This window comes from Onychostoma macrolepis, chromosome 14, assembly GCF_012432095.1.
Source record: "Onychostoma macrolepis isolate SWU-2019 chromosome 14, ASM1243209v1, whole genome shotgun sequence".
Taxonomy (NCBI): Eukaryota; Metazoa; Chordata; class Actinopteri; order Cypriniformes; family Cyprinidae; genus Onychostoma; species Onychostoma macrolepis.
Window position 1 is genome coordinate 768,515 of NC_081168.1, and position 10,130 is coordinate 778,644.

Sequence of the window (10,130 nt, forward strand, 5' to 3'; positions counted from 1 at the left end):
AGAGAAGGCTGTAGTTATGGCATCTACCAGCAGGGGCCACACTAACCAGACACAACCAGAGCCAAACATGATACACAGCTGAAATGTGTGCAACACTTTACTTGAAGCATGTGTGTTTGATAGCATTTTTGTATTTGTGTCTTGTTTTCCAGTACAAATATCTAAACATTCCTAAATCAAGATACATTTACTTAAGGAGCAACATTACATTAGATAAAGAGTAGTTTTCTGAAAAATGTATCAATATGCAGTGAGGTGTTTCTGGTTTTAAACAAACTCACTTCATTTTGATCAATTTCTCAGAAAATGTTTGTCAAAATATATGATCTGTGCGTTAAGTATAAATGTAAATACTGCATGTCTGTTAGATTTATATTGTAAGACTATATTGTTTTCATTTTTAGGTGAACTATCATTAATATTAATCAAACATTACTATTAAAACAACAAACAGCAACAAAAAAAGACAAAAAACATTCACTGAAAATAAAAACTTTTTGATCAAACTCTGAAAATCATATTCAATTATGTATATATATATATATACAGTGGGGCAAAAAAGTATTTAGTCAGCCACCAATCGTGCAAGTTCTCCCACTTAAAAAGATGAGAGAGGCCTGTAATTTTCATCATAGGTATACCTCAACTATGAGAGACAAAATGAGAAAAAAAATCCAGAAAATCACATTGTAGGATTTTTAAAGAATTAATTGGTAAATTCCTCGGTAAAATAAGTATTTGGTCACCTACAAACAAGCAAGATTTCTGGCTCTCACAGACCTGTAACTTCTTCTTTAAGAGGCTCCTCTGTCCTCCACTCGTTACCTGTATTAATGGCATCTGTTTGAACTCGTTATCAGTATAAAAGACACCTGTCCACAACCTCAAACAGTCCAACTCCAAACTCCACCATGGCCAAGACCAAAGAGCTGTCAAGGACACCAGAAACAAAATTGTAGACCTGCACCAGGCTGGGAAGACTGAATCTGCAATAGGTAAGCAGCTTGGTGTGAAGAAATCAACTGTGGGAGCAATTATTAGAAAATGGAAGACATACAAGACCACTGATAATCTCCCTCGATCTGGGGCTCCACGCAAGATCTCACCCCAGAACCACACGGGGGACCTAGTGAATGACCTGCAGAGAGCTGGGACCAAAGTAACAAAGGCTACCATCAGTAACACACTGCACCGCCAGGGACTCAAATCCTGCAGTGCCAGGCGTGTCCCCTGCTTAAGCCAGTACATGTCCGGCCCATCTGAAGTTTGCTAGAGAGCATCTGGATGATCCAGAAGAGGATTGGGAGAATATCATATGGTCAGATGAAACCAAAATAGAACTTTTTGGTAAAAACTCAACTTGTCGTGTTTGGAAGAGAAAGAATGCTGAGTTGCATCCAAAGAACACCATACCTACTGTGAAGCATGGGGTGGAAACATCATGCTTTGGGGCTGTTTTTCTGCAAAGGGACCAGGACGACTGATCCGTGTAAATGAAAGAATGAATGGGGCCATGTATCGTGAGATTTTGGTGAAAACCTCCTTCCATCAGCAAGGGCATTGAAGATGAAAGCGTGGCTGGGTCTTTCAGCATGACAATGATCCCAAACACACCGCCCGGCAACGAAGGAGTGGCTTCGTAAGAAGCATTTCAAGGTCCTGGGTGGCCTAGCCAGTCTCAGATCTCAACCCCATCGAAAATCTTTGGAGGAGTTGAAAGTCCGTGTTGCCCAGCGACAGCCCCAAAACATTACTGCTCTAGAGGAGATCTGCATGGAGGAATGGGCCAAAATACCAGCAACAGTGTGTGAAAACCTTGTGAAGACTTACAGAACACGTTTGACCTCTGTCATTGCCAACAAAGGGTATATAACAAAGTATTGAGATGAAATTGTGTTATTGACCAAATACTTATTTTCCACCATAATTTGCAAATAAATTCTTTAAAAATCCTACAATGTGATTTTCTGGATTTTTTTTTTTTTTCATTTTGTCTCTCATAGTTGAGGTATATTTGAGACGTGTATTTGAGAAAAACATTTATTTCATAATATTTCCCCACATTTTAAATTCTTATCCAATGAAAGGTTAGATTTTTGAGAATTTCTTAAATAAAAGATCAAAAGGATTAACAATACAGATTAATTTTCACAGCCTTCTTTGATCATATTTACCAAGGGTGCCAATATTTATATTTATATATATATGTATATATACACATACAATTTTCTGCATATATTTTTGCTGTTGTATGAAGAATTGTTCAGTTTTACTGGCTTTAATGGGTCTCATCAACAGACGTATGGTTTGATGATAAAGCTAACAGGGTTCAAGTAAAGTTTTAGTACAAACTCTCCCAAACGACTCTGAACAAAAGGTGTTTTTATTGGGCGGGTGTTTAAAGTGCGGTTCTGATTGGCCGGCGTCCAGCGGCAGCATTAGCACTGAGAGCCACTTGAGCGGCGTGAAAAAGCGTCTCTATATCAATAACAGACAAAACAATAAGAGACGGAGAGACAAAGACTCATGAGTGATGATCCTGAAACCTGCTCCATTATAAGAGCACGCAAGACAGAGAGACAAAGACACAGAGAGAGAGAGAGAGAGAGATTAATGCGCTGTAATCCACACGTCTGTATTACACCGCAGCTGAGTGTTATTAATGACACACACATAGTTCTGTAATGAATGAAGACGCACCCTCATCTGAACGCTCAACACTCATCTGTCACTCTGCCACCTGCATTACACCGACTACACAACCAAACGCATGTATTCATACACAACTCTGTACGATGTGCATGTTCCCACAACTCACCAGGAGTTTGCATTCAACAAGACTTAATAAAACAAAAAATAATATTACTAATATTAACATTTGGAATTTAAAATAATTTTTTTTTCTGCTAACTGTGTTATTTGTCATTTCTATGTAATTAATTGTGAAATTTACAAGCAGTTTATGAGTGAAAACGTTCAACACCGACTTTTTTCAGTGTAAGAAAGAAAAAAAACAGTAATAATATTAATATTTGGAACAATATTGATAATTATGTTATTAAAGTTAACAATGAAAAACTGTTTACAACCCATTTGGCATCTATAATGTGGCATATTTATGAGTGAAACTGGACATTCAACAACAAAAAGTAGCTAGGGACTGTATTTAATCCATCACAAATTGCCTAGATTGTGAAAAGTGTGTGTTATGGAGAGATTTGTGACTATCAGCTGAAATGAACTCTTTACATTAAGAGCAGGAACACGTGTTCAGTAAATAATGTCAATACTAATCTCAGCTTTAATCATATACATCCTAATCGAAACTAGCAATTTTACTACAAAATGAAACATAAAATCATGTATGATTGTAATATGATTATGTGAGGACTCTTTTGAACCATTTCAACAAACCCTCTGAATGATTCGATTCACTCAAAAGAATCAGTCTTTACAGTGCGCGCACACACACACACACACACACACACAGACACTATATGGTTTAATATAGCAGCACATTATTGAGGAATGTCTGGAGGCCAGACGAATGTAAGCGTATACTGGAGTAATGCTTTATACAGAAATATTATAAATCAGCTTGATTCATCACAGTCTCATTTCAGACAGATCTTTCTTTCACTCTGCGCTCGTCTCCGACTCCAATTCACCGCAAGTCTATTTAAATCTCTGACTTACAGCAGAATCGAGCGGTAGAGCTCAGCTCACTGTAAAAATCAAAACAAAGATTACTGGAGTACAGCATACAAGAAAACACCATTTCAGTCTTATAATGTTTATATAAAGACACTTAATATGCGATATTATTATCGATTTGATGACACTGACATGATCGGATGAGAACAAAACTTGAGTTGAGTGTGTTTTACAGCTGAATGAAGCTTGTTTCATAATTTGCTGAACTTTGCACTATTATTGGACTAAACTGAGTGAACGCTGAGCTGAATAACCACACGTTTGTCTTTTAGAGCTGTTTTATAGTTCAACTGAGTTTGCTTCTTAACTAATGAAATGTGCAACATTCACACTGAAATGAATCAACACTGAATAATGACTCTATTGTCTTCTGTAGAGCTGCTTTACAGCCGAAACTGAATTTGTTTCATAATTTATGAATTCTGCAACATTAACATTATTTTTCTGAAATAATCTGTATTGTATAAAGTGCTACAGAAATAACTATGATTTACTTCAAAATTTCACTTTGAAATTACTTGCCATTTCTTTGGAATAATTTGTGAAATTTTCTTTGCAATTATTTTAATGCATTTTTTGTAAATCCACACCAATATATACCAATTTTTTCACCGATGGACTACTTTACTCTAACAAAACAAAAGTGCATTAAACAGGTGCTTTATTCATGTTATAATGAAAAACAATTGGCGTAAAACAACATTCACTCAGAAATTGCTAGTAAATTTCACATTCGTGACCCTGCAGCACAGAAGCAGTCATAAGCAGCAGCTATATTTGTAGCAATAGCCAACAATACATTGTATGGCTCAAAATTATCCATTTTACTTTTATGCCAAAAATCATTAGGATATTAAGTAAAGATCATGTTCCATGAAGATATTTTGTAAATGTCCTACCGTAAATATATCAAAACTTCATTTTTGATTAGTAATATGCATTGCTAAGAACTTCATTTGGACAACTTTAAAGTCTATTTTCCTCAATATTTTGATTTTTTTTTGCACCCTCAGATTCCAGATTTTCCAAATATTGTCCTAACAAACCATACATCAATGCAAAGCTCATTTATTCATCTTTCAGATGATGTATAAATCTAAATCTCAAAAAACTTACCCTTATGACTGGTTCTGTGCTCCAGGGTCACAAATAATTACAAAGGAATGGCCCTGAATTAAACGAAGGTGGTTAATTTAGAATGCTCAGTTGATTACAGCACGTCAAGTCGAGATATTTACGATATTCAGTGAGAGAAAGTGCAGTTCCTCTATACTCTAACACGCTATAAATACAGTGTTTGCATGGACCACATCCTTTACTCCAGCTAAAGAAACCACAGCAGCAGGAAGCTGATAGAAACACACATCTAATGCGACGGCTGAGCCACACTTTCCTTCAGTTTAGTGGCTGTGGCAGGTGGAAAGAGAAGAACAGAGGGATACGGCCGGCTCTTTTTCTCAATCCCGCTGACCTTGGCTTCGGCTCCACACCCTCTTCCCGACTCGGCCTGTGTGGGGCTCTTACTGTCATCACCCCGTTTGAGCCCGGAATAAAATAAGCACACGGCGTAGAGAGGCGTGCATCAGCAGATGGCTTTAAGGATATACAGGTTTACAGCCCAGCACTTTTCAAGCATCTTAAGCGGTCTTCCAGTTCGCCCTAAATCTATTTCGCTGCCCATTCGCCGACTCTGACCACCCAGATGCACTTTAATGCACTTGGCATTTATTTTCACTGCTTTAACAATCTTCCTGCTTCCTCGGCCCGCCGGCGTACGCTCCCTGTTTCAGGCTTGAGCTGCAATGATGAGTCCAGGGCCACAACGTCTCCTCTGTGCTTTGTGCGCTTTGGTTCACGGGAAGAGCCCTAAAACGCTCCACTGTATAAAGGTCGCGCGGCTCGAGTTACAGGTCAGCGTGGAAGAGGCGAACACATGCACGGTTAATGTCACCATTACCATCTGACATCACTCCGAAAACACTCGTAAAACAGACACACACACACACTCGCGAGATACAGGCGATGTCCCTCATCCACAATAATCACTTATTCTCCCGCACATTCAACGGCCCCATTCACGGCGCTCCGGTTTAACATCTCCAATAAAGTGTAATTGAAGCTCATTACGGACTAATTGTAGGGTTTTACCGCTTCAGCGCATTCAGAAGCCTCTGGCTCATCGCTAACCTGCAGTTAAAGCTGTAAAAGCTCTAAACTTGATCTCCAGTCTTTCAGTCTTTTACGTGTTTGGTACCGACAGCATCTGTGTGAAATCACTATTTCAGCTATTTCTTACCTGTGTGAGATCATAGTTTGAAGTGGAGACGTTTTACACAAAAAAAACGTCCTGCAACAAGGAACTAAAAGATAAACGGGTCGTTCTGTCGTCATTTACTCACCCTCGTGCCGCTCCAAACCTGCTCTTGTTCTCTGTGGAACACAAAAGAAGATGTTTGAAGAACGTCTCAGTACAATGGAAGTCATTGGGTCCATTTTTGTGTTCCAGAGTGTAATTATCTTGCAATATTAGAAGAAAACATTATTTGGACTACAATTTTTAATACCTTTAAACTAGATTTCTTTCTTTAGAGAATGTTATGCTAATCTTTCAATAATGTGCTATTTATGTTTTAAGAAACCATGAACAACGAAACGTTTTTAACCTGTTAAATCATAGTTCGGGCCGAGATGTTTTCCAACATTTAAAAATACTATGTCTAATGTTATGAATGTCAATTTGATAATTAAATGTATAGTTCAATGGAGGTCAATGGGTCCTTTTTTGTGTTCCATGCAAGTAAGACATTTTGGGTATAATTATCTGGCAACATTAGAAGAAAACATTATTTGGACAACATTTTTGAACATTAGATTTCCTTCTTTAGAGAATGTTATGCTAACCTTTTAATGTGCTATTTATGTTTTAAGAAACCATGAAAAACAAAAGGTTTTTAATCTGTGTTAAATCATAGTTTGGGCCGAGATGTTTTCCAACATTTATTAAAAAAAAAAAAATCTATGGCTAATGTTATGAATGTTAATTGAATGTAGTTTAGTGTGTTTTTTCCCCAAACAATAGAGGTCAACGGGTGCAATTTTGTGTTCCGCTGAAGTAAGAAATTTTGAGTGTAATTATCTTGCAAAATTAGAAGAACATTTTTAATATCTTTGAACTAGATTTCCTTCTTTACAGGATGTTATGCTAACCTTTTAATGTGCTATTTATGTTTTAAGAAACCATGAACAAGAAAATGTTTTAACCTGTTAAATCATAGTTTGGGCCGAGATGTTTTCCTACGTTTAAAAAACTATGGCTAATGTTATGAATGTTAATTGAATGTAGTTTAGTGTGTTTTTCCCCAAACAATAGAGGTCAACGGGTGCAATTTTGTGTTCCGCTGAAGTAAGAAATTTTGAGTGTAATTATCTTGCAAAATTAGAAGAACATTTTTAATATCTTTGAACTAGATTTCCTTCTTTACAGGATGTTATGCTAACCTTTCAATAATGTGCTATTTATGTTTTAAGAAACCATGAACAAGAAAATGTTTTTAACCTGTTAAATCATAGTTCGGGCCGAGATGTTTTCCTACGTTTAAAAAAACTATGGCTAATGTTATGAATGTTAATTTGATCATTAAATGGATAGTTCACCCCAAACTAATCATTCTGTCATCCTTTATTTTTAAGAACGTCTGAGCGTTTTTATCCATACAATGGATCCATTTTGTGTGCCACTTAGGAAAGAAAGTTATACATGCTTGGAAGGACATAAGAATTTAGTCCTGAGTGAACTATACCTTTAAGTTCTCGTAATATTAGAAAAAAAAAACATCCTTCAGGTAACATCTTTTAAACTAGATGTTATGCTAACCTTCAAATAACGCCCTGTTCTTGTTAAGAAAAAAATGACAACCAAACGTTTTTATAACATAAAGCTGCTAAATGTGTTCTTACCTGTGTTAAATCATACTTTGCGTTGGGATGCTTCGTACATGTGTTAAATGCTAGTTCGAGATGTTCACTTAAAATCTCTCTTCAGTGTTAACGACAAATTAGTCACGCCATCACTCAAAGCCCGCGCGCGGGAAACAGACCGGCGCTCCCCGACGACCCGCCGCTCATCTGTCAAAACTTCAGCCCTTTTCCTCGCATTATTTTCCACCATATATTATTCTTTCCTCGCGTCTTTTTCGAGTAGGCCGGGAGTGCGGTGGGTGTTTGAACTGGAAGCGTCTTGCCGTTGTTTTCTTTACTAAAACACCTGTACAAACAGCAGCCGCGCCAAGTGACAGCTCGCGCGCTGACAGCGGAAGCGCGGGAACCCGCTCACTGGACGCTCGCGTGCGCGCGATATCTGAAACCAGTGAAATCTTAATTTATTCATTAGCGACAGCTTTGCCTCTCAGTTATTGTCACCACTGCACAACAACAATAACGTAACGCTAGACAAATTAGACTAAAAGAGATATAAGAAATAGATTCAAAGATTACAACCTGTATTGATCTATAGATTACATATATGTTAGTTTTTTTAATGTGTAGATGAAACACCTTAAAAGGCCGTTCACAGCAAGGACGATAACAACTAAATGTTTTAATAATAGTTCTAATTCTACTGTTTTTTTCCCCAGATGGAGATCAAAACACTGACAGCCAATCAGAATCCATCCTGCTTTAAACAGCGCGACAGAAGATAAAACTGCAGCGCGTTCTTACAGTAAATAGAAAGTTCCTGGCTACAAGTGTGGACAATATAAAGTTACAGTTAATGGTTATTGTTCTTGAGGTGAACAGACCTTGAGAGCTTTTTCGCTTGGCTGTTCACACCAGGTACTAAACAATAGCAATATAGTTTAAAAAAAACATTCTAGATTTAAAAGAATAGCAAACCATTACTATAACAACACAGAGGAACGATATGGTTTAAATAATTTAAATAGTGCTGTCAAACGATTAATTGTGTCCAAAATACGTTTTTGTTTACATATGTGTTTGTACTGTGCATATTTATTATGTATATATAAATACAAACACATGCATGTATATTTCAGAAAAAATGTTGTTTATATATTTATGTATAATATAAATATATACATGTAAATACTTCAAAATATATACTGTATGTGTGTTTATTTATATATGCATAATAAATATACACAGTACACACACATATATTATGTAGCCTAAACAAAAACTTTTAATCGCGATTAATCGTTTGACAGCACTTAACTTAACATGTTTCTTTTTCAGCTGATTAACGATAAAAACATTGACAGCCAATCAGAATCCATCCTGCTTTAAACAGCGCGAGCATTTAAAGCGACAGAAGACAAAACTGCAGCGCTCTTATTATAAATAGAACGTTATCGGTGCAAACAGTCCTTTATAGTTTTTTTCTCTCGTAGGTTCCCACCAAAGACTTTGACGATAACTATATAGTTTTAAAAAACGTTCTAGATTTAAAAGAATAGCAAACCATACTTATAACAACACAGAGGAACGATATGGTTTAAATAATTTTAAATGTTTATTTTTCATCTGATTAACGATAAAAACATTGACAGCCAATCAGAATCCAACAAAGGTTACAGAGTTCATTTAAAGTGACAGACGATAAAACTGCAGCACGCTAATAATAAACGACGTCATTGCGCATTGAAGCTAATATAGTTATCGTTCTTGGTGTGAACGCACCTTTATCCAGTGCAAACATGTTATAAAGATGCATTTATGATAGTGACTGTAATCTATTATAAGCATTTATCATCATTGTAGAGTGAAAAGCATAATAGTGCAGTTAACATATTTCTTTCACTCTTAGTGAAGGTCAAGTGAGGAACGATCATGCGAAACAAATGAAATGTGGACCACATGGACAGCGAGGTTTGGAGCTTATGCCTCCACATCAGATGAAGTGATGAGCGCTGGCCTCGTTCTGAACAGCTCGTGTGTAAGTGCTGTCAAGAGCAGACTATTTCAAGCGCAATTACTCACTGGCATCACGTTTCAGTAAATTACAGGCAGACATGTGAATGATATTAATATTGGACAATATTCCTGACCACATGTCTACATCCTCCTCCGCATTAATACATCTTCTGACCGTGGGATTTGGAAAAGACATATTTTACTTTTCCAGAGGAATGAATGAAGATGATGGAGAGCGAAGAGAAAAAAAACAGACATCCATGTCAACGTGTGTCGTGACATTTATTCCTAAACGGTACAACGCTCAACCTGGACAGGCTTGAGTTTACAAATACATTCAGTATTTAAATAGAAATATTCAGAGGTCATACAATGAAAGTTCTCTAAGTAGAGGATCCCGTGGAAATGAAAACACTCACGCTCGCACAAACCAACAAATCACTCAAATCGAGTTTACAGGCTGCCTGCAAATACTCCACACAAGC

The 10,130-nt window shown here is 36.9% G+C and overlaps 1 protein-coding gene across 2 annotated transcripts in view; it reads right to left on the reverse strand.

Moving 5' to 3' along the window:
- Positions 1-9,910: 9,910 nt before the first annotated feature.
- Positions 9,911-10,130, reverse strand: part of rab28 (RAB28, member RAS oncogene family) — a 26,183-nt gene continuing 25,963 nt past the window's right edge. For both annotated transcript variants that reach the window (XM_058798724.1, XM_058798722.1), the window contains one exon: positions 9,911-10,130. This exon is cut by the window's right edge and continues 1,609 nt beyond it. The gene's annotated coding sequence lies outside the window, so the exon portion shown is untranslated.